The 22,918-nt window shown below is 47.3% G+C and overlaps 1 long non-coding RNA gene and 1 pseudogene across 1 annotated transcript; both read right to left on the reverse strand.

The window, feature by feature from the left end:
• Positions 1-727: 727 nt before the first annotated feature.
• Positions 728-15,525, reverse strand: LOC124022742 (annotated as a pseudogene).
• A 3,229-nt stretch (positions 15,526-18,754) lies between these two features.
• Positions 18,755-21,274, reverse strand: LOC124022738. Its single transcript, XR_006836618.1, has 2 exons — positions 19,763-21,274; positions 18,755-19,732 (listed from the first exon to the last, which is right to left on the reverse strand). It is a non-coding gene; the product is annotated as an uncharacterized LOC124022738 (long non-coding RNA).
• Positions 21,275-22,918: the final 1,644 nt, after the last annotated feature.

Raw genomic sequence — 22,918 nt, forward strand, 5'->3', positions numbered from 1 at the left:
AGAGAATGAAATACAGCTGACAAAATGCCCTAATATATATATATATATGACAGGGTAGTGTGTCAACTGGCACCCTATTCCCTATATAGTGCACTACTTTTGACCAGGACCTATAGGATTGAGGGCACTACTTTAGACCAGGGTCTATAGGACTGAGGGCACTAATTTAGACCAGGGTCTATAGGGCTAAGAGCACTACTTTAGGCCAGAGCCTATAGGGGTAAGGGCACTACTTTAGACCAGGGCCTATTGGACTGAGGGCACTACTTTAGACCAGGGTCTATAGGACTAAGGGCACTACTTTAGACCAGGGTCTATAGGACTAAGGGCACTACTTTAGACCAGGGTCTATAGGACGGAGGGCACTACTTTAGACCAGGGTCTATAGGACTAAGGGCACTACTTTAGACCAGGACCTATAGGACTGAGGGCACTACTTTAGACCAGGGTCTATAGGACTAAGGGCACTACTTTAGACCAGGATCTATAGGACTGAGGGCACTACTTTAGACCAGGGTCTATAGGACTGAGGGCACTACTTTAGACCAGGGTCTATAGGACTGAGGGCACTACTTTAGACCAGGGTCTATAGGACTGAGGGCACTACTTTAGACCAGGGTCTATAGGACTGAGGGCACTACTTTAGACCAGGGCCTATAGGACTAAGGGCACTACTTTAGACCAGGGCCTATAGGACTGAGGGCACTACTTTAGACCAGGGTCTATAGGACTAAGGGCACTACTTTAGACCAGGGTCTATAGGACTGAGGGCACTACTTTAGACCAGGACCTATAGGACTGAGGGCACTACTTTTGACCAGGGCCTATAGGACTAAGGGCACTATAGAGGGAATGGGGGAGCCGTTCGGGCCCCAGACTAGGCCTTTCTACTCTTGAGCATCTCCAGGTACATGCGGAGGGACCTCTGGATGGAGTCTTTAGTGATGAAGCTCACAAAGTTGGTGATGTCAGCTTCCCTGTTGGACAGCAGCTTGTCAATGGTCTGTTTCCTCATCATGGACTTGGTGATCTGTCTGGCATGGTCTGGAGGGAGAGGAGAGGTGTTTATAATATATACACACTGATATATCTGTCTGGCATGGTCTGGAGGGAGAGGAGAGGTGTTTATATATACACACAGATATATCTGTCTGGCATGGTCTGGAGGGAGAGGAGAGGTGTTTATATAATATATATACACAGATATATCTGTCTGGCATGGTCTAGAGGAGTTTATATAATATATACACACTGATCTATCTGTCTGGCATGGTCTAGAGGGAGAGGAGAGGTGTTTATATAATATATACACACATATCTATCCGTCTGTCTGGCATAGTCTAGAAGAGTTTATATAATATATACACACTGATCTATCCATCTGTCTGGCATGGTCTAGAGGGAGAGGAGAGGTGTTTATATAATATATACACACTGATATATCTGTCTGTCTGGCATGGTCTAGAGGGAGAGGAAAGGTGTTTATATACACACAGATCTAGCTATCTATCAGTCTGGCATGGTCTAGAGGGAGAGGAGAGGTGTTTATATAATATATACACACAGATATATCTGTCTGTCTGGCATGGTCTAGAGGGAGGGGAGAGGTGTTTATATACACACTGATCTGTCTGTCTGTCTGTCTGTCTGTCTGTCTGTCTGTCTGTCTGTCTGTCTGTCTGTCTGTCTGTCTGTCTGTCTGTCTGTCTGTCTGTCTGTCTGTCTGTCTGTCTGTCTGTCTGTCTGTCTGTCTGTCTGTCTGTCTGTCTGTCTGTCTGTCTGTCTGTCTATCTATCATGGTCTAGAGGAGAGGAGAGGTGTTTATATACACACTGATCGATCGATCTACCTACCTACCTACCTACCTACCTACCTACCTACCTACCTACCTACCTACCTACCTACCTACCTACCTACCTACCTACCGTGGTCCTTCTGTAGCTCAGTTGGTAGAGCATGGCGCTTGTAACGCCAGGGTAGTGGGTTCGATCCCCGGGACCACCCATACGTAGAATGTATGCACACATGACTGTAAGTCGCTTTGGATAAAAGCGTCTGCTAAATGGCATATATTATTATTATTATTATTATTACCTACCTACCTACCTACCTACCTACCTACCTACCTACCTACCTACCTACCTACCTACCTACCTACCTACCTACCTACCTACCTATCTATCTATCTATCTATCTATCTATCTATCTATCTATCTATCTATCTATCTATCATGGTCTAGAGGAGAGGAGAGGTGTTTCAGTACCAGACAACAGTTTGGACACCTACTCATTCAAGGGATTCTCTTTATTTTACTAGAGTGGCTACTTTGAAGAATCAACAACTCTGACGAAGGCCGTGAGGCCAATACATATAGCAGTGACGAGAGCGAGATAGACAGAGAGAGTATTATGACCTGGTACAGCGAGGGAGAGAAAGAGAGAGACAGAGAGAGAGAGAGAGACAGAGAGAGAGAGTGATAGATAGACAGAGAGAATTCTGACCTGGTACAGCGAGGGAGAGAAAGAGAAAGAGAGAGAAAGAGAAAGAGAAAGAGAGAGAGAGAGAGAGCGAGAGAGAGACAGAGAGAGTATTCTGACCTGGTACAGCCAGCCACTTGGACATGGTGTCCTGTGCAGTGGAGAGGACCTGGTCCTCAGGAACTAACTGGTCCACCAGGCCGATCTTCAGGGCATCAGGAGCGCTGTACAACAGACCCAGCTCCAACGACAGCTCTGCTGCCCGGTTACCAACCGTGTTCACAAGCGTGTCTTTAAACCTGGACCACAACATGACCGCAACATGAACACAACCACAACATGAACACAACATGACCGCAACATGAACACAACCACAACATGACCGCAACATGAACACAACCACAACATGAACACAACCACAACATGAACACAACCACAACATGAACACAACCACAACATGAACACAACCACAACATGACCACAACATGAACACAACCACAACATGACCGCAACATGAACACAACCACAACATGACCGCAACATGACCACAACATGACCGCAACATGAACACAACCACAACATGACCACAACATGACCACAACATGACCGCAACATGAACACAACCACAACATGAACACAACCACAACATGACCACAACATGAACACAACCACAACATGACCGCAACATGAACACAACCACAACATGACCGCAACATGAACACAACCACAACATGACCGCAACATGACCACAACATGACCGCAACATGAACACAACCACAACATGACCACAACATGACCACAACATGACCGCAACATGAACACAACCACAACATGAACACAACCACAACATGACCACAACATGAACACAACCACAACATGACCGCAACATGACCACAACATGACCACAACATGAACACAACCACAACATGACCGCAACATGACCACAACATGACCGCAACATGAACACAACATGACCACAACCACATTCAGCACCTCACACACACTACAGTGACCATGAACCACCACAACCCTGAGCAGATTCACCACAACAACACTCACTGTGTATTACTGTGTGTGTGTGTGTGTGTGTGTGTGTGTGTGTGTGTGTGTGTGTGTGTGTGTGTGTGTGTGTGTGTGTGTGTGTGTGTGTGTGTGTGTGTGTGTGTGTGTGTGTGTGTGTGTGTGTGTGTGTATTAGTGTGTGTGTATTAGTGTGTGTGTATTAGTGTGTGTGCCTCACCAGAAGGGAGCTACGATGCCGAGCTGAGTCTCGTTGAGTCCGATGCTGTAGCGAGGATTATCAGCCATGATCCTGTAGTCACATCCTATAGACATGAGACAGCCACCTGCTGGACTAGAGCCCTATAGACAGAGAGTGGTGGTTATAGTCACATCCTATAGACATGAGACAGCCACCTGCTGGACTAGAGCCCTATAGACAGAGAGTGGTGGTTATAGTCACATCCTATAGACATGAGACAGCCACCTGCTGGACTAGAGCCCTATAGACAGAGAGAGGTGGTTATAGTCACATCCTATAGACATGAGACAGCCACCTGCTGGACTAGAGCCCTATAGACAGAGAGTGGTGGTTATAGTCACATCCTATAGACATGAGACAGCCACCTGCTGGACTAGAGCCCTATAGACAGACAGAGAGAGGTGGTTATAGTCACATCGTATAGACATGAGACAGCCACCTGCTGGACTAGAGCCCTATAGACAGAGAGAGGTGGTTATAGTCACATCGTATAGACATGAGACAGCCACCTGCTGGACTAGAGCCCTATAGACAGAGAGAGGTGGTTATAGTCACATCCTATAGACATGAGACAGCCACCTGCTGGACTAGAGCCCTATAGACACAGAGAGGTGGTTATAGTCACATCCTATAGACATGAGACAGCCACCTGCTGGACTAGAGCCCTATAGACAGACAGAGAGAGGTGGTTATAGTCACATCCTATAGACATGAGACAGCCACCTGCTGGACTAGAGCCCTATATATAGATAAACACATGGGACCAACAGACAGAGACACAGACAGAGACAGAGACACAGACACAGAGACAGAGACACAGACAGAGACACAGACAGAGAAACAGACAGAGAAACAGACAGAGAAACAGACAGAGAAACAGACAGAGAAACAGTCAGAGAGACAGTCAGAGAGACAGTCAGAGAGACAGTCAGAGAGACAGTCAGAGACACAGTCAGAGACACAGTCAGAGACACAGTCAGAGACACAGTCAGAGACACAGTCAGAGACAGAGACAGAGACACAGTCAGAGACAGAGACAGAGACACAGTCAGAGACAGAGACACAGAGACAGACAGAGACACAGAGACAGAGACACAGAAACAGACAGAGACGTCTGGGTGTGCTGACTCACGTTGATGGCAGCTATGGTGGCCATGTTGGATCCGTAGAGTTTGAGCCACATCTCCTGAACAGCCTTCCAGAACTCTCCACAGCGCTCCGGACTTTTCCCATACATCTCCATGATGTCTAGCCCCGCAGAGAACACCTTGGAGAGGGTCTGGGACACCACACACAGGGGGAGTTATAGTGTGTATCATGGTTTTGTGACAGGACGTGTGTGTGTGTGTGTGTGTGTGTGTGTGTGTGTGTGTGTGTGTGTGTGTGTGTGTGTGTGTGTGTGTGTGTGTGTGTGTGTGTGTGTGTGTGTGTGTGTGTGTGTGTGTGTGTGTGTGTGTGTGTGTGTGTGTGTGTGTGTGTACTGACCGAGGTGATGATCAGACCTCTACAACTCTTATCCATCTCTAGTTTCTCCAGATTGATACAGAACTCAGTGAGGAAGTCCAGACTCAGACTGTTGACAGGGGGCTCTGCATCCTCAACACAGCTACACCTAGAGAGGGAGGAGGGGGGGAGAGGGATGAGGAGGGGGAGGGAGGAGGGGGGAGAGGGAGGAGGAGGGGGATGAGAGTGGGAGAGGGAGGAGGAGGGGGATGAGAGTGGGAGAGGGAGGAGGAGGGGAGAGGGGGAGAGGGAGGGGGATGAGAGGGGGAGACGGAGGGGATGAGAGGGGGAGGGAGGAGGGGAGAGGGATGAGGGGAGGAGGATGAGGGAGGAGGAGAGGGAGGGGGATGTGGAGGGATGAGAGGGAGGAAAGGAGGGGGAGGGGGAGAGGGAGGAGGAGGAGGGGGAAAGGGATGAGGAGGGATGAGAGGGGGAAAGGGATGAGGAGGGATGAGAGGGAGGAAAGGAGAGGGAGGGGGAGGAGGAGAGGGAGGAGGAGAGGGAGGAGGAGGGGGAGGGGGAGAGGGATGAGGAGGGATGAGAGGGATGAAAGGAGAGGGAGACAACCAATAGCAGCCTAATCCCTGTGGTGAAAACCGTAACCTGTCCTCCAGGTCTGACCCAAATAAGAATTTGTTCTTAAAACTGACTTGGCAGTTAAATAAAGTTTGAATAAAATACATATATAGGGCTGTGGTTAAAATAGTACACTATATAGGGCAGAGGGCCCTATAACAAACACATATATAGGGCTGTGGTTAAAATAGTACACTATGTAGGGCAGAGGGCCCTATAACAAATACATATATAGGGCTGTGGTTAAAATAGTACACTATGTAGGGCAGAGGGCCCTATAACAAATACATATATAGGGCTGTGGTTAAAATAGTACACTATATAGGGCAGAGGGCTCTATAACAAATACATATATAGGGCTGTGGTTAAAATAGTACACTATGTAGGGCAGAGGGCCCTATAACAAATACATATATAGGGCTGTGGTTAAAATAGTACACTATGTAGGGCAGAGGGCCCTATAACAAATACATATATAGGGCTGTGGTTAAAATAGTACACTATATAGGGAAGAGGGCCCTATAACAAATACATATATAGGGCTGTGGTTAAAATAGTACACTATGTTGGGAAGAGGGCCCTATAACAAATACATATATAGGGCTGTGGTTAAAATAGTACACTATATAGGGAAGAGGGCCCTATAACAAATACATATATAGGGCTGTGGTTAAAATAGTACACTATATAGGGAAGAGGGCCCTATAAAAAAACGATTACAATTATTGCCTGATTCCATTTCTTTTTCCCAGGTTTTCACTCTCAAAATCACAGTTGTTTGATAGAAGAAAAAACAACACAATTGGAAGTCCACACCAACGCTGAAACCACATCAGAAGACCATTCATGAGGTCTGGGTAAAATCTGAGACATTTAGATTTTTTGGGGTGTAGTTACAACAATATAAGAATATATCAGTTCAGTGATTTCCTAAATTCCACACCCCTGGTCTTCCAGGTCGGTTAAATCAAAACCATGAAGTACCGGAGACCTCCAGGACTGTCTACCCTGATGTAAACAGCACCTCCAGGACCAGGGCTGTCTACCCTGATGTAAACAGTACCTGAGACCTCCAGGACCAGGGCTGTCTACCCTGATGTAAACAGTACCTCCAGGACCAGGACTGTCTACCCTGATGGAAACAGTACCTGAGACCTCCAGGACCAGGGCTGTCTACCCTGATGGAAACAGTACCTGAGACCTCCAGGACCAGGGCTGTCTACCCTGATGTAAACAGTACCTGAGACCTCCAGGACTGTATACCCTGATGTAAACAGTACCTCCAGGACCAGGGCTGTCTACCCTGATGTAAACAGTACCTCCAGGACCAGGACTGTCTACCCTGATGTAAACAGTACCTCCAGGACCAGGGCGGTCTACCCTGATGTAAACAGTACCTCCAGGACCAGGGCTGTCTACCCTGATGTAAACAGTACCTGAGACCTCCAGGACCAGGGCTGTCTACCCTGATGTAAACAGCACCTCCAGGACCAGGGCTGTCTACCCTGATGTAAACAGTACCTGAGACCTCCAGGACCAGGGCTGTCTACCCTGATGTAAACAGTACCTCCAGGACCAGGACTGTCTACCCTGATGTAAACATTACCTGAGACCTCCAGGACCAGGGCTGTCTACCTTGATGTAAACAGTACGTCTGGTCTCCAGGACCAGGGCTGTCTACCCTGATGTAAACAGTACGTCTGGTCTCCAGGACCAGGACTGTCTACCCTGATGTAAACAGTACCTCCAGGACCAGGACTGTCTACCCTGATGTAAACAGTACCTCCAGGACCAGGACTGCCTACCCTGATGTAAACAGTACCTCCAGGACCAGGGCTGTCTACCCTGATGTAAACATTACCTGAGACCTCCAGGACCAGGACTGTCTACCCTGATGTAAACAGTACCTGAGACTTCCAGGACCAGGACTGTCTACCCTAATGTAAACAGTACCTCCAGGACCAGGGCTGTCTACCCTGATGTAAACAGTACCTCCAGGACCAGGACTGTCTACCCTGATGTAAACAGTACCTCCAGGACCAGGGCTGTCTACCCTGATGTAAACAGTACCTCCAGGACCAGGACTGTCTACCCTGATGTAAACAGTACCTCCAGGACCAGGGCTGTCTACCCTGATGTAAACAGTACCTGAGACCTCCAGGACTGTCTACCCTGATGTAAACAGTACCTCCAGGACCAGGGCTGTCTACCCTGATGTAAACAGTACCTGAGACCTACACGACTGTCTACCCTGATGTAAACAATACCTGTTGTCTCCAGGACCAGGGCTGTCTACCCTGATGTAAACAATACCTGTTGTCTCCAGGACCAGGGCTGTATACCCTGATGTAAACAGTACCTGAGACCTCCAGGACCAGGGCTGTCTACCCTGAAGTAAACAGTACCTGAGACCTCCAGGACTGTCTACCCTGATGTAAACAGTACCTCCAGGACCAGGGCTGTCTACCCTGATGTAAACAGTACCTCCAGGACCAGGGCTGTCTACCCTGATGTAAACAGTACCTGAGAACTCCAGGACCAGGGCTGTCTACCCTGATGTAAACAGTACCTGAGACCTCCAGGACTGTCTACCCTGATGTAAACAGTACCTCCAGGACCAGGGCTGTCTACCCTGATGTGAACAGTACCTGAGACCTCCACGACTGTCTACCCTGATGTAAACAATACCTGTTGTCTCCAGGACCAGGGCTGTCTACCCTGATGTAAACAATACCTGTTGTCTCCAGGACCAGGGCTGTATACCCTGATGTAAACAGTACCAGAGACCTCCAGGACCAGGGCTGTCTACCCTGATGTAAACAGTACCTGAGACCTCCAGGACCAGGACTGTCTACCCTGATGTAAACAGTACCTGAGACCTCCAGGACTGTCTACCCTGAAGTAAACAGTACCTGAGACCTCCAGCACCAGGACTGTCTACCCTGATGTAAACAGTACCTGAGACCTCCAGGACTGTCTACCCTGAAGTAAACAGTACCTGAGACCTCCAGGACTGTCTACCCTGATGTAAACAGTACCTCCAGGACCAGGGCTGTCTACCCTGATGTAAACAGTACCTCCAGGACCAGGACTGTCTACCCTGATGTAAACAGTACCTCCAGGACTGTCTACCCTGATGTAAACAGTACCTGTTGTCTCCAGGACCAGGACTGTCTACCCTGATGTAAACAGCACCTCCAGGACCAGGGCTGTCTACCCTGATGTAAACAGCACCTCCAGGACCAGGGCTGTCTACCCTGATGTAAACAGTACCGGAGACCTCCAGGACCAGGGCTGTCTACCCTGATGTAAACAGTACCTGAGACCTCCAGGACCAGGGCTGTCTACCCTGATGTAAACAGTACCTCCAGGACCAGGACTGTCTACCCTGATGTAAACAGTACCTCCAGGACCAGGACTGTCTACCCTGATGTAAACAATACCTGTGGTCTCCAGGACTGTCTACCCTGATGTAGGGGACAGGGTGCCATTTGGGACAGGTAAAGAAGCTGTGCAGGGGTTTACCTGTACTGTTGTCCAGGTCCACCTTGATCTTAGGTGAGGTAGAGCTGTTTCTCTGCTGCAGAGAGAAGCACGGCGACACACACTCTCTCCCATGTCTACTGTGGTTGGACAACTGGGACAACACACCTGCCAAAGAACAACAATATCATAAAACAATATAAAATAACACAATATAACAATATAATATAACAATATAACAAATTAACTTAATAATAACAATATAATAAAACAATATAATAGAACGATATAATAAAACAATTAAATATAACGATATAATAATGAGGGGGTGGAATAATGACAGTTGACATCGTCACTGAAACCACGTGACCTTGGATGGAGCCCTAGTCACTATATACAGTGTCATGTTGTTGGAGCCCTAGTCACTATATACAGTGTCATGTTGTTGGAGCCCTAGTCACTATATACAGTGTCATGTTGGAGCCCTAGTCACTATATACAGTGTCATGTTGTTGGAGCCCTAGTCACTATATACAGTGTCATGTTGGAGCCCTAGTCACTATATACAGTGTCATGATGTTGGAGCCCTAGTCACTATATACAGTGTCATGTTGTTGGAGCCCTAGTCACTATATACAGTGTCATGTTGTTGGAGCCCTAGTCACTATATACAGTGTCATGTTGTTGGAGCCCTAGTCACTATATACAGTGTCATGTTGTTGGAGCCCTAGTCACTATATACAGTGTCATGTTGGAGCCCTAGTCACTATATACAGTGTCATGTTGGAGCCCTAGTCACTATATACAGTGTCATGTTGGAGCCCTAGTCACTATATACAGTGTCATGTTGGAGCCCTAGTCACTATATACAGTGTCATGTTGTTGGAGCCCTAGTCACTATATACAGTGTCATGTTGGAGCCCTAGTCACTATATACAGTGTCATGTTGGAGCCCTAGTCACTATATACAGTGTCCTGTTGGAGCCCTAGTCACTATATACAGTGTCATGTTGTTGGAGCCCTAGTCACTATATACAGTGTCATGTTGGAGCCCTAGTCACTATATACAGTGTCATGTTGGAGCCCTAGTCACTATATACAGTGTCATGTTGGAGCCCTAGTCACTATATACAGTGTCATGTTGCTGGAGCCCTAGTCACTATATACAGTGTCATGTTGTTGGAGCCCTAGTCACTATATACAGTGTCATGTTGGAGCCCTAGTCACTATATACAGTGTCATGTTGTTGGAGCCCTAGTCACTATATACAGTGTCATGTTGTTGGAGCCCTAGTCACTATATACAGTGTCCTGTTGGAGCCCTAGTCACTATATACAGTGTCCTGTTGGAGCCCTAGTCACTATATACAGTGTCATGTTGTTGGAGCCCTAGTCACTATATACAGTGTCATGTTGGAGCCCTAGTCACTATATACAGTGTCATGTTGGAGCCTTAGTCACTATATACATTGTCATGTTGTTGGAGCCCTAGTCACTATATACAGTGTCATGTTGGAGCCCTAGTCACTATATACAGTGTCATGTTGTTGGAGCCCTAGTCACTATATACAGTGTCATGTTGGAGCCCTAGTCACTATATACAGTGTCATGTTGTTGGAGCCCTAGTCACTATATACAGTGTCATGTTGGAGCCCTAGTCACTATATACAGTGTCATGTTGGAGCCCTAGTCACTATATACAGTGTCATGTTGTTGGAGCCCTAGTCACTATATACAGTGTCATGTTGGAGCCCTAGTCACTATATACAGTGTCATGTTGTTGGAGCCCTAGTCACTATATACAGTGTCATGTTGTTGGAGCCCTAGTCACTATATACAGTGTCATGTTGGAGCCCTAGTCACTATATACAGTGTCATGTTGTTGGAGCCCTAGTCACTATATACAGTGTCATGTTGTTGGAGCCCTAGTCACTATATACAGTGTCATGTTGGAGCCCTAGTCACTATATACAGTGTCATGTTGTTGGAGCCCTAGTCACTATATACAGTGTCATGTTGTTGGAGCCCTAGTCACTATATACAGTGTCATGTTGGAGCCCTAGTCACTATATACAGTGTCATGTTGGAGCCCTAGTCACTATATACAGTGTCATGTTGGAGCCCTAGTCACTATATACAGTGTCATGTTGGAGCCCTAGTCACTATATACAGTGTCATGTTGTTGGAGCCCTAGTCACTATATACAGTGTCATGTTGTTGGAGCCCTAGTCACTATATACAGTGTCATGTTGGAGCCCTAGTCACTATATACAGTGTCATGTTGTTGGAGCCCTAGTCACTATATACAGTGTCATGTTGTTGGAGCCCTAGTCACTATATACAGTGTCATGTTGTTGGAGCCCTAGTCACTATATACAGTGTCATGTTGTTGGAGCCCTAGTCACTATATACAGTGTCATGTTGGAGCCCTAGTCACTATATACAGTGTCATGTTGTTGGATCCCTAGTCACTATATACAGTGTCATGTTGGAGCCCTAGTCACTATATACAGTGTCATGTTGGAGCCCTAGTCACTATATACAGTGTCATGTTGTTGGAGCCCTAGTCACTATATACAGTGTCATGTTGGAGCCCTAGTCACTATATACAGTGTCATGTTGTTGGAGCCCTAGTCACTATATACAGTGTCATGTTGTTGGAGCCCTAGTCACTATATACAGTGTCATGTTGGAGCCCTAGTCACTATATACAGTGTCATGTTGTTGGAGCCCTAGTCACTATATACAGTGTCATGTTGGAGCCCTAGTCACTATATACAGTGTCATGTTGGAGCCCTAGTCACTATATACAGTGTCATGTTGGAGCCCTAGTCACTATATACAGTGTCATGTTGTTGGAGCCCTAGTCACTATATACAGTGTCATGTTGGAGCCCTAGTCACTATATACAGTGTCATGTTGTTGGAGCCCTAGTCACTATATACAGTGTCATGTTGGAGCCCTAGTCACTATATACAGTGTCATGTTGTTGGAGCCCTAGTCACTATATACAGTGTCATGTTGTTGGAGCCCTAGTCACTATATACAGTGTCATGTTGGAGCCCTAGTCACTATATACAGTGTCATGTTGTTGGAGCCCTAGTCACTATATACAGTGTCATGTTGGAGCCCTAGTCACTATATACAGTGTCATGTTGGAGCCCTAGTCACTATATACAGTGTCATGTTGTTGGAGCCCTAGTCACTGTATACAGTGTCATGTTGGAGCCCTAGTCACTATATACAGTGTCATGTTGGAGCCCTAGTCACTATATACAGTGTCATGTTGTTGGAGCCCTAGTCACTATATACAGTGTCATGTTGGAGCCCTAGTCACTATATACAGTGTCATGTTGGAGCCCTAGTCACTATATACAGTGTCATGTTGTTGGAGTCATGTTGTTCACTAGTCACTATATACAGTGTCATGTTGGAGCCCTAGTCACTATATACAGTGTCATGTTGTTGGAGCCCTAGTCACTATATACAGTGTCATGTTGTTGGAGCCCTAGTCACTATATACAGTGTCATGTTGTTGGAGCCCTAGTCACTATATACAGTGTCATGTTGGAGCCCTAGTCACTATATACAGTGTCATGTTGGAGCCCTAGTCACTATATACAGTGTCATGTTGTTGGAGCCCTAGTCACTATATACAGTGTCATGTTGTTGGAGCCCTAGTCACTATATACAGTGTCATGTTGTTGGAGCCCTAGTCACTATATACAGTGTCATGTTGGAGCCCTAGTCACTATATACAGTGTCATGTTGTTGGAGCCCTAGTCACTATATACAGTGTCATGTTGTTGGAGCCCTAGTCACTATATACAGTGTCATGTTGGAGCCCTAGTCACTATATACAGTGTCATGTTGTTGGATCCCTAGTCACTATATACAGTGTCATGTTGGAGCCCTAGTCACTATATACAGTGTCATGTTGGAGCCCTAGTCACTATATACAGTGTCATGTTGTTGGAGCCCTAGTCACTATATACAGTGTCATGTTGTAGCCCTAGTCACTATATACAGTGTCATGTTGGAGCCCTAGTCACTATATACAGTGTCATGTTGGAGCCCTAGTCACTATATACAGTGTCATGTTGGAGCCCTAGTCACTATATACAGTGTCATGTTGTTGGAGCCCTAGTCACTATATACAGTGTCATGTTGGAGCCCTAGTCACTATATACAGTGTCATGTTGGAGCCCTAGTCACTATATACAGTGTCATGTTGTTGGAGCCCTAGTCACTATATACAGTGTCATGTTGGAGCCCTAGTCACTATATACAGTGTCATGTTGTTGGAGCCCTAGTCACTATATACAGTGTCATGTTGTTGGAGCCCTAGTCACTATATACAGTGTCATGTTGGAGCCCTAGTCACTATATACAGTGTCATGTTGTTGGAGCCCTAGTCACTATATACAGTGTCATGTTGGAGCCCTAGTCACTATATACAGTGTCATGTTGTTGGAGCCCTAGTCACTATATACAGTGTCATGTTGTTGGAGCCCTAGTCACTATATACAGTGTCATGTTGGAGCCCTAGTCACTATATACAGTGTCATGTTGGAGCCCTAGTCACTATATACAGTGTCATGTTGGAGCCCTAGTCACTATATACAGTGTCATGTTGTTGGAGCCCTAGTCACTATATACAGTGTCATGTTGGAGCCCTAGTCACTATATACAGTGTCATGTTGTTGGAGCCCTAGTCACTATATACAGTGTCATGTTGTTGGAGCCCTAGTCACTATATACAGTGTCATGTTTTTGGAGCCCTAGTCACTATATACAGTGTCATGTTGTTGGAGCCCTAGTCACTATATACAGTGTCATGTTGGAGCCCTAGTCACTATATACAGTGTCATGTTGGAGCCCTAGTCACTATATACAGTGTCATGTTGTTGGAGCCCTAGTCACTATATACAGTGTCATGTTGTAGCCCTAGTCACTATATACAGTGTCATGTTGGAGCCCTAGTCACTATATACAGTGTCATGTTGGAGCCCTAGTCACTATATACAGTGTCATGTTGGAGCCCTAGTCACTATATACAGTGTCATGTTGTAGCCCTAGTCACTATATACAGTGTCATGTTGGAGCCCTAGTCACTATATACAGTGACATGTTGGAGCCCTAGTCACTATATACAGTGTCATGTTGGAGCCCTAGTCACTATATACAGTGTCATGTTGGAGCCCTAGTCACTATATACAGTGTCATGTTGGAGCCCTAGTCACTATATACAGTGTCATGTTGGAGCCCTAGTCACTATATACAGTGAGTTCCACAAGCATTGGGTCAGTGTCATGTTGTTGTGGCTCTGTACTCTACTTTGGATTTGAAATGGTACAAGGACTATGAGGTTAAAGTGCAGACTGTCAGCTTTAATTTGAGGGTATTTTCATCCATATTGGGTGACCCGTTTAGATATTAGAGCACTTTTTGTACTTAGTCCTCACATTTTAGGGCACCAAAAGTATTGGGACAAATTCACTTATGTCAATTAAAGAAGTATTTAGTCCCATATTCTAGCACACAATGACTACATCAACCTTGTGACTCTACAAACTGGTTGGATGCATTTGCTGTTTGTTTTGGTTGTGTTGCAGATTATTTGGTTCCCAATAGAAATGAAGGGTAAATCATGTAGTGTCATTTTGGAGTCACTTTTATTGTAAATAAGAATAGATGATGTTTCTGAACACTTCTACATTAAAATGTGGAAGCTACCATGACTATGGATGATGAATGAATCGTGAACAAATAGCACACCCCAAGACATGTTTTCACAATTACAATAACAGCTAGGATATATTAGCTAGTTGATAGATCCCAGATAGCCCACGCAAACTGACAATGTGACATTAAGCGACACAAGGACAGACACAAGCGTCCTGTGATCTTTGCTCTAGTTTCTGGAAGACCAGGGAAGGGGAGGCGAGCTAACTACTTAGCCATGCAATCTAACCACAGATATTCATGTTTGTTCTCGAAATGGGCCATCAAAACTCCGGAGAAATAGCTATTAAACTATTCCTGCTGTACTTACTACTCAATGTCAGGTAAGTTCACATACCTGAAAACCCGAATTTTGCGGAATTTCTCAACACATTTGCCATCTCGACCCGTCAAGTTGACACACACTGCGGCTGGGCTGCTCTGGAGGAGGAGATTACAGAGGAGGCGGGGCCAACATCTCAGTATTGGCATCTGATTGGACGTGAACGCCGTGACTGTCGGTGTTTTGTGGGTGTTGAAAACGTGATTCACCCTATCAGACTGCCGGACTATCAACCACACTGGGCAAACTCGTTTAACGAGGCCCGGTGCCCAGGGTGAGGAGTTTCCGTTTTTTAAACGATTCCATTGTTCTTTAAAAATCTTTAACTAACCCGGGGTATCGGGCCATGGAAAACGAACTCACCCACTGACAAAGTGGGGGTTGCTTGACAGGGATTGGTTACAGACTACTTCCAGGGTCAAGGACTGAAGACTTGATGTTGTATGTTTTATTGTCCGTCGACGTACAGTTAGATACTAATGTATGTTTTACTATTGGTTAAACTCTCGTACCTCATCAGAACCCCAAATATAAGCTTGTTATACTCAAATGTTTGTAAACAAAGTAAATGTAAACAAACATTACATTTACATTTAAGTCATTTAGAAGACGCTCTTATCCAGAGCAACTTACAAATTGGTGCATTCACCTTATGACATCGAGTGGAACAGTCACTTTACAATAGTGCATCTAAATCTTTTAAGGGGGGGGGTGAGAAGGATTACTTTATCCTATCCTAGGTATTCCTTAAAGAGGTGGGGTTTCAGGTGTCTCCGGAAGGTGGTGATTGACTCCGCTGTCCTGGCGTCGTGAGGGAGTTTGTTCCACCATTGGGGCGCCAGAGCAGCGAACAGTTTTGACTGGGTTGAGCGGGAACTGTACTTCCTCAGTGGTAGGGGAGGCGAGCAGGCCAGAGGTGGATGAACGCAGTGCCCTTGTTTGGGTGTAGGGCCTGATCAGAGCCTGGAGGTACTGAGGTGCCGTTCCCCTCACAGCTCCGTAGGCAAGCACCATGGTCTTGTAGCGGATGCGAGCTTCAACTGGAAGCCAGTGGAGAGAGCGGAGGAGCGGGGTGACGTGAGAGAACTTGGGAAGGTTGAACACCAGACGGGCTGCGGCGTTCTGGATGAGTTGTAGGGGTTTAATGGCACAGGCAGGGAGCCCAGCCAACAGCGAGTTGCAGTAATCCAGACGGGAGATGAAAAGTGCCTGGATTAGGACCTGCCCCGCTTCCTGTGTGAGGCAAACACTGTATATATCCTAAAATCATAGTTAAAACTATAATTTTGATATCATGGATGGTCAGTCTTTGCATACATAGCTCTTGCTTTGAATGTATTAAGAGTGGTTACATTTCTCCAGGCGCATCCCTCAGCATTTTACCAAAACAGAGGCGGGGTGCCCGCTTAGTTGTTGTTTCAATTAAGGATTCAAGCTTTAAAAAGGGGAGATACAATGAAACCATATTGTAGTGAATTCGGTGGGTAGCCCCAACCAAGACGAGAACCCAGGTTTAACAACTGTCAAGCCAACACCTTAACTGTTACGCCAAGTTCAGGATCAAGGCTAAAGGTTATGGTGATTAGCTTATGGTGAGCAGTGGAGGGAATCTTCCTCTTAACGGACCATAAACCTAATCAATCGATCAGATGACTCTATCCTTGTTCCTCTGCAGCAGAGGTCCCTCCCAATCTTCTGATCGATCAACCGATGGATCAGGTGCCTCTACCTCCATGTTTCTCTGTAAAAGAGGTCCTCCCAGTCTACTGATCGATCAATCAATCAACCGAAGGATCAGGTGCCTCTACCTCCATGTTTCTCTGTAAAAGAGGTCCTCCCAGTCTACTGATCGATCAATCAATCAACCAAAGGATCAGGTGCCTCTACCTTCATGTTTCTCTGTAAAAGAGGTCCTCCCGGTCCAGAGCTGCTGCTCTGATGCCATCTGGTGGCGTGAAGTGGTGTTGCAACAAGATGAGTACAGTAATGCAGACTATTGGTCCCAAATGACACCCTCTTCCTTACATAGTGGAACTACATGCCCTGGTCAAAGTAGTGCACTATGTAGGGAATTCATTAGGGTGATATTTGGGTTGGAACTAGGGCACTAGGTAGGGAATTCATTAGGGTTGGAACTAGGGCACTATGTAGGGAATTCATTAGGGTTGGAACTAGGGCACTAGGTAGGGAATTCATTAGGGTGATATTTGGGTTGGAACTAGGGCACTAGGTAGGGAATTCATTCGGGTGATATTTGGGTTGGAACTAGGGCACTATGTAGGGAATTCATTAGGGTGGTATTTGGGTTGGAACTAGGGCACTAGGTAGGGAATTAATTAGGGTTGGAACTAGGGCAGTATGTAGGGAATTCATTAGGGTTGGAACTAGGGCATTATGTAAGGAATTCATTAGGGTTGGAACTAGGGCACTAGGTAGGGACTTCATTAGGGTTGGAACTAGGGCACTATGTAGGGAATTCATTAGGGTTGGAACTAGGGCACTATGTAGGGAATTCATTAGGGAGGTATTTGCCTTGAAGACAGCTTTGCACACTCAAGTGCAGTTGTGAAAACCATCAAGCGCTATGATGAAACTGGCTCTCATGAGGACCGCCACAGGAAAGAGCTATGATGAAACTGGCTCTCATGAGGACCGCCACAGGAAAGAGCTGTGATGAAACTGGCTCTCATGAGGACCGCCACAGGAAAGAGCTATGATGAAACTGGCTCTCATGAGGACCGCCACAGGAAAGAGCTATGATGAAACTGGCTCTCATGAGGACCGCCACAGGAAAGAGCTGTGATGAAACTGGCTCTCATGAGGACCGCCACAGGAAAGAGCTGTGATGAAACTGGCTCTCATGAGGACCGCCACAGGAAAGAGCTGTGATGAAACTGGCTCTCATGAGGACCGCCACAGGAAAGAGCTGTGATGAAACTGGTTCTCATGAGGACCGCCACAGGAAAAGACCGAGAGTTACTTCTGCTGCAGAGGATAAGTTCATTAGTTACCAGCCTCAGACATTGCAGCCCAAATAAATGCTTCACAGAGTTCAAGTAACAGACACATCTCAAAATCAATCTCCAGGAAGAGGGTTGGACTGAAAACCTACAGGACAGTAGATCTCCAGGAAGAGGGTTGGACTGTAAACCTACAGGACAGTAGATCTCCAGGAAGAGGGTTGGACTGTAAACCTACAGGACAGTAGATCTCCAGGAAGAGGGTTGGACTGAAAACCTACAGGACAGTAGATCTCCAGGAAGAGCACCAATTAGTTTTTTTTTTGGTGGGGGGTACTAAACACAGCACATGTAAACAATAATCAAAGCATGGCTGGCTGTATTCCTCGTCTATAGAGGGTAAGAAAACCAACAGCATTTTCTAATAATTCAGGTAAACTATCCCTTTCAGCTTTAATAGTCAGGCAACTGCATCTTTTCACATCAACACAAGTCAATAATGAACACCCATTAGAAGACAGACTACGTCACAATATCACTTAGTATGGAGCGATGCACTGGATCGGCCATTCATACGGCATACTAAACAGTAGTGTGGACATTGGGATGTTAGACCCCCCCCTCGCTCACGACAAGAACAATTCTGTCAGTTTGTTTCCTGGGGCCTCCACTTTAGCTCCTCCCACATCTCTTACTCTGGGTGGTGTTCAGTATGGCACAGCATAGAAAAACATTTTGCAACGGAAAAAAACTAAAAACAAAGACAGGTCTTTCTCTTCTGGTTTGGGGCATGTTCATTAGAGCACAACGTAGCAAAAACATTTCAGTCTTTCTCTTCTGGTTTTGGGGCATGTTCATTACGGCACAGAGTAGCAAATCATTTCTGTTTGGTGGCAGGTGACCCCCTCCCCCGGTTCCAGAGGGAGGTGAAGGTGGTCCCCCCCCAGGTTCTAGAGGGAGGTGAAGGTGGTCCCCCCCCCCCCCAGTTCCAGAGGGAGGTGAAGGTGGTCCCTCCCCCCAGGTTCTAGAGGGAGGTGAAGGTGGTGGTGTCTAATTGAAGACCTGTAGGTGGAGGTTGGACGGCCTGCTTGGTTCCGGTGGGAAGATCAACATGAGTTTAGATGTGAAAGAGGCTTAAGTGCAAAATAAATCATTATTCCCTCTCAGGTTATATGGTGAAAACACAACCACACTGAACAGAATACTCCGAAAACATCAACGTACTCGGAAGGGGACAGAGGTGTAGTGGAGTAGAAACACAGGTTATTTTGCAGGAGCGTTTACCTGTCCCATCTTTTACATACAAATAAAATAAAAATGTATTGAAAGTTTAGGGAGCATCACATTTACTCACTGTGAACGGTGATCATAGTTTACCTTCCTATAGGTTTCCTACACGACATCACCTGACCGGAGGGTTAGTCTGGCGACATCACCTGACCGGAGGGTTAGTCTGGCGACATCACCTGACCGGAGGGTTAGTCTGGCGACATCACCTGACCGGAGGGTTAGTCTGGCGACATCACCTGACCGGAGGGTTAGTCTGGCGACATCACCTGACCGGAGGGTTAGTCTGGCGACATCACCTGACCGGAGGGTTAGTCTGGCGACATCACCTGACCGGAGGGTTAGTCTGGCGACAGGTCAGATATCATCCCAGCGTTAAGTATCACAGATCATTCCTGAACTTTGAAATATACACCTGAACAGAAGAAGCAAGGCGGTGTGTAAATGAACCAACTGCAGCAGAGGTACACGATCCTGAACACTGGGGTTCGTGCAGCAAACAGCATCCCCATTTCCCTACACAGTGGACTACTTTGACCAGAGTGACCTGTAGGCAAAAGTAGTTCACTTCACATTAGGGAATAGGGTGCGATTTTGGGACGCTGACCCTTGCGGGTTGGTTGCACTAACATGACTGCCGAAGCACAGTTGTCAAGACTGTGGAAGCCGATACAATCATATAACAACAGCCTGCTATTGGGAGAATCAGCCCTGAGACCCCACAGCCCCTCAGCCATCACAACTAGACACGGGAGACACCAGGGCTGCTCCCAAACAACACCCTGTATAGTGCAACACTTTTCAAAAAGGGCCCTATGCTGTAATATAGTAGGGTGCCATGTAGGGACTAGGATGTAGGGACTAGGGTGGTGTGTAGGGACTAGGGTGTAGGGTCTAGGGTGCTGTGTAGAGACTAGGATGTAGGGGCTATGATGCTGTGTAGGGACTAGGGTGTAGGGGCTAGGGTGCTGTGTAGAGACTAGGGTGGTGTGTAGAGACTAGGGTGTAGGGGCTAGAGTGCTGTGTAGGGACTAGGATGTAGGGGCTATGATGTAGGGACTAGGGTGCTGTGTAGGGACTAGGGTGGTGTGTAGAGACTAGGATGTAGGGACTAGGGTGCTGTGTAGGGACTAGGATGTAGGGGCTATGATGTAGGGACTAGGGTGCTGTGTAGGGGCTATGATGTAGGGACTAGAGTGCTGTGTAGGGACTAGGATGTAGGGGCTATGATGTAGGGACTAGGGTGCTGTGTAGGGGCTATGATGTAGGGACTAGAGTGCTGTGTAGGGACTAGGATGTAGGGGCTATGATGTAGGGACTAGGGTGCTGTGTAGAGACTAGGGTGTAGGGGCTAGAGTGCTGTGTAGGGACTAGGATGTAGGGGCTATGATGTAGGTACTATGGTGCTGTGTAGGGGCTAGGGGCTAGAGTGCTGTGTAGGGACTAGGATGTAGGTACTATGGTGCTGTGTAGGGGCTATGGTGCTGTGTAGGGACTAGGATGTAGGTACTATGGTGCTGTGTAGGGGCTATGGTGCTGTGTAGGGACTAGGGTGTAGGGGCTAGGGTGCTGTGTAGGGGCTAGGGTGCTGTGTAGGGACTAGGGTGTAGGGGCTAGGGTGCTGTGTAGGGACTAGGGTGCTGTGTAGGGACTAGGGTGGTGTGTAGGGACTAGGGTGGTGTGTAGGGACTAGGGTGCTGTGTAGGGACTAGGGTGCTGTGTAGGGACTAGGGTGCTGTGTAGGGACTAGGGTGCTGTGTAGGGACTAGGGTGCTGTGTAGGGACTAGGGTGCTGTGTAGGGACTAGGGTGGTGTGTAGAGACTAGGGTGTAGGGACTAGGGTGCTGTGTAGGGACTAGGGTGTAGGGACTAGGGTGCTGTGTAGGGACTAGGGTGGTGTGTAGAGACTAGGGTGTAGGGACTAGGGTGCTGTGTAGGGACTAGGGTGTAGGGGCTAGGGTGGTGTGTAGAGACTAGGGTGGTGTGTAGAGACTAGGGTGTAGGGGCTAGAGTGCTGTGTAGGGACTAGGATGTAGGGGCTATGATGTAGGGACTAGGGTGCTGTGTAGGGACTAGGGTGGTGTGTAGAGACTAGGATGTAGGGACTAGGGTGCTGTGTAGGGACTAGGATGTAGGGGCTAGGGTGCTGTGTAGAGACTAGGGTGGTGTGTAGAGACTAGGGTGTAGGGGCTAGAGTGCTGTGTAGGGACTAGGATGTAGGGGCTATGATGTAGGGACTAGGGTGCTGTGTAGGGACTAGGATGTAGGGGCTATGATGTAGGGACTAGGGTGCTGTGTAGGGGCTATGATGTAGGGACTAGAGTGCTGTGTAGGGACTAGGATGTAGGGGCTATGATGTAGGGACTAGGGTGCTGTGTAGGGGCTATGATGTAGGGACTAGAGTGCTGTGTAGGGACTAGGATGTAGGGGCTATGATGTAGGGACTAGGGTGCTGTGTAGAGACTAGGGTGTAGGGGCTAGAGTGCTGTGTAGGGACTAGGATGTAGGGGCTATGATGTAGGTACTATGGTGCTGTGTAGGGGCTAGGGGCTAGAGTGCTGTGTAGGGACTAGGATGTAGGTACTATGGTGCTGTGTAGGGGCTATGGTGCTGTGTAGGGACTAGGATGTAGGTACTATGGTGCTGTGTAGGGGCTATGGTGCTGTGTAGGGACTAGGGTGTAGGTGCTAGGGTGCTGTGTAGGGACTAGGGTGCTGTGTAGGGACTAGGGTGTAGGGGCTAGGGTGCTGTGTAGGGACTAGGGTGCTGTGTAGGGACTAGGGTGGTGTGTAGGGACTAGGGTGGTGTGTAGGGACTAGGGTGGTGTGTAGGGACTAGGGTGCTGTGTAGGGACTAGGGTGCTGTGTAGGGACTAGGGTGGTGTGTAGAGACTAGGGTGTAGGGACTAGGGTGCTGTGTAGGGACTAGGGTGTAGGGACTAGGGTGCTGTGTAGGGACTAGGGTGGTGTGTAGAGACTAGGGTGTAGGGACTAGGGTGCTGTGTAGGGACTAGGGTGTAGGGGCTAGGGTGGTGTGTAGAGACTAGGGTGTCATTTGGGACAGTCAGGAAATGTCAAGTGAGGGAAGTCCTCCTCCTCATCATCACAGACCGCATCGATGTCCACTGAGCAGGATGCCGAACACAAAGCAATACGTTCTAGCAGAGAAGGCATCTCTCCAACAGAACCACTTCTGGCATCAAACCTTATCCAGTTCACTGAGTAACACGTCTTCCACAGCCCTCGTTTCCCTAGGAAGGGAGGAGGGGTGAGGATGGGGGGGAGAGGGGGAGCAACAAGTATAGA

This window comes from Oncorhynchus gorbuscha, unplaced genomic scaffold, assembly GCF_021184085.1.
Source record: "Oncorhynchus gorbuscha isolate QuinsamMale2020 ecotype Even-year unplaced genomic scaffold, OgorEven_v1.0 Un_scaffold_1408, whole genome shotgun sequence".
In the NCBI taxonomy this organism is placed as follows: Eukaryota; Metazoa; Chordata; class Actinopteri; order Salmoniformes; family Salmonidae; genus Oncorhynchus; species Oncorhynchus gorbuscha.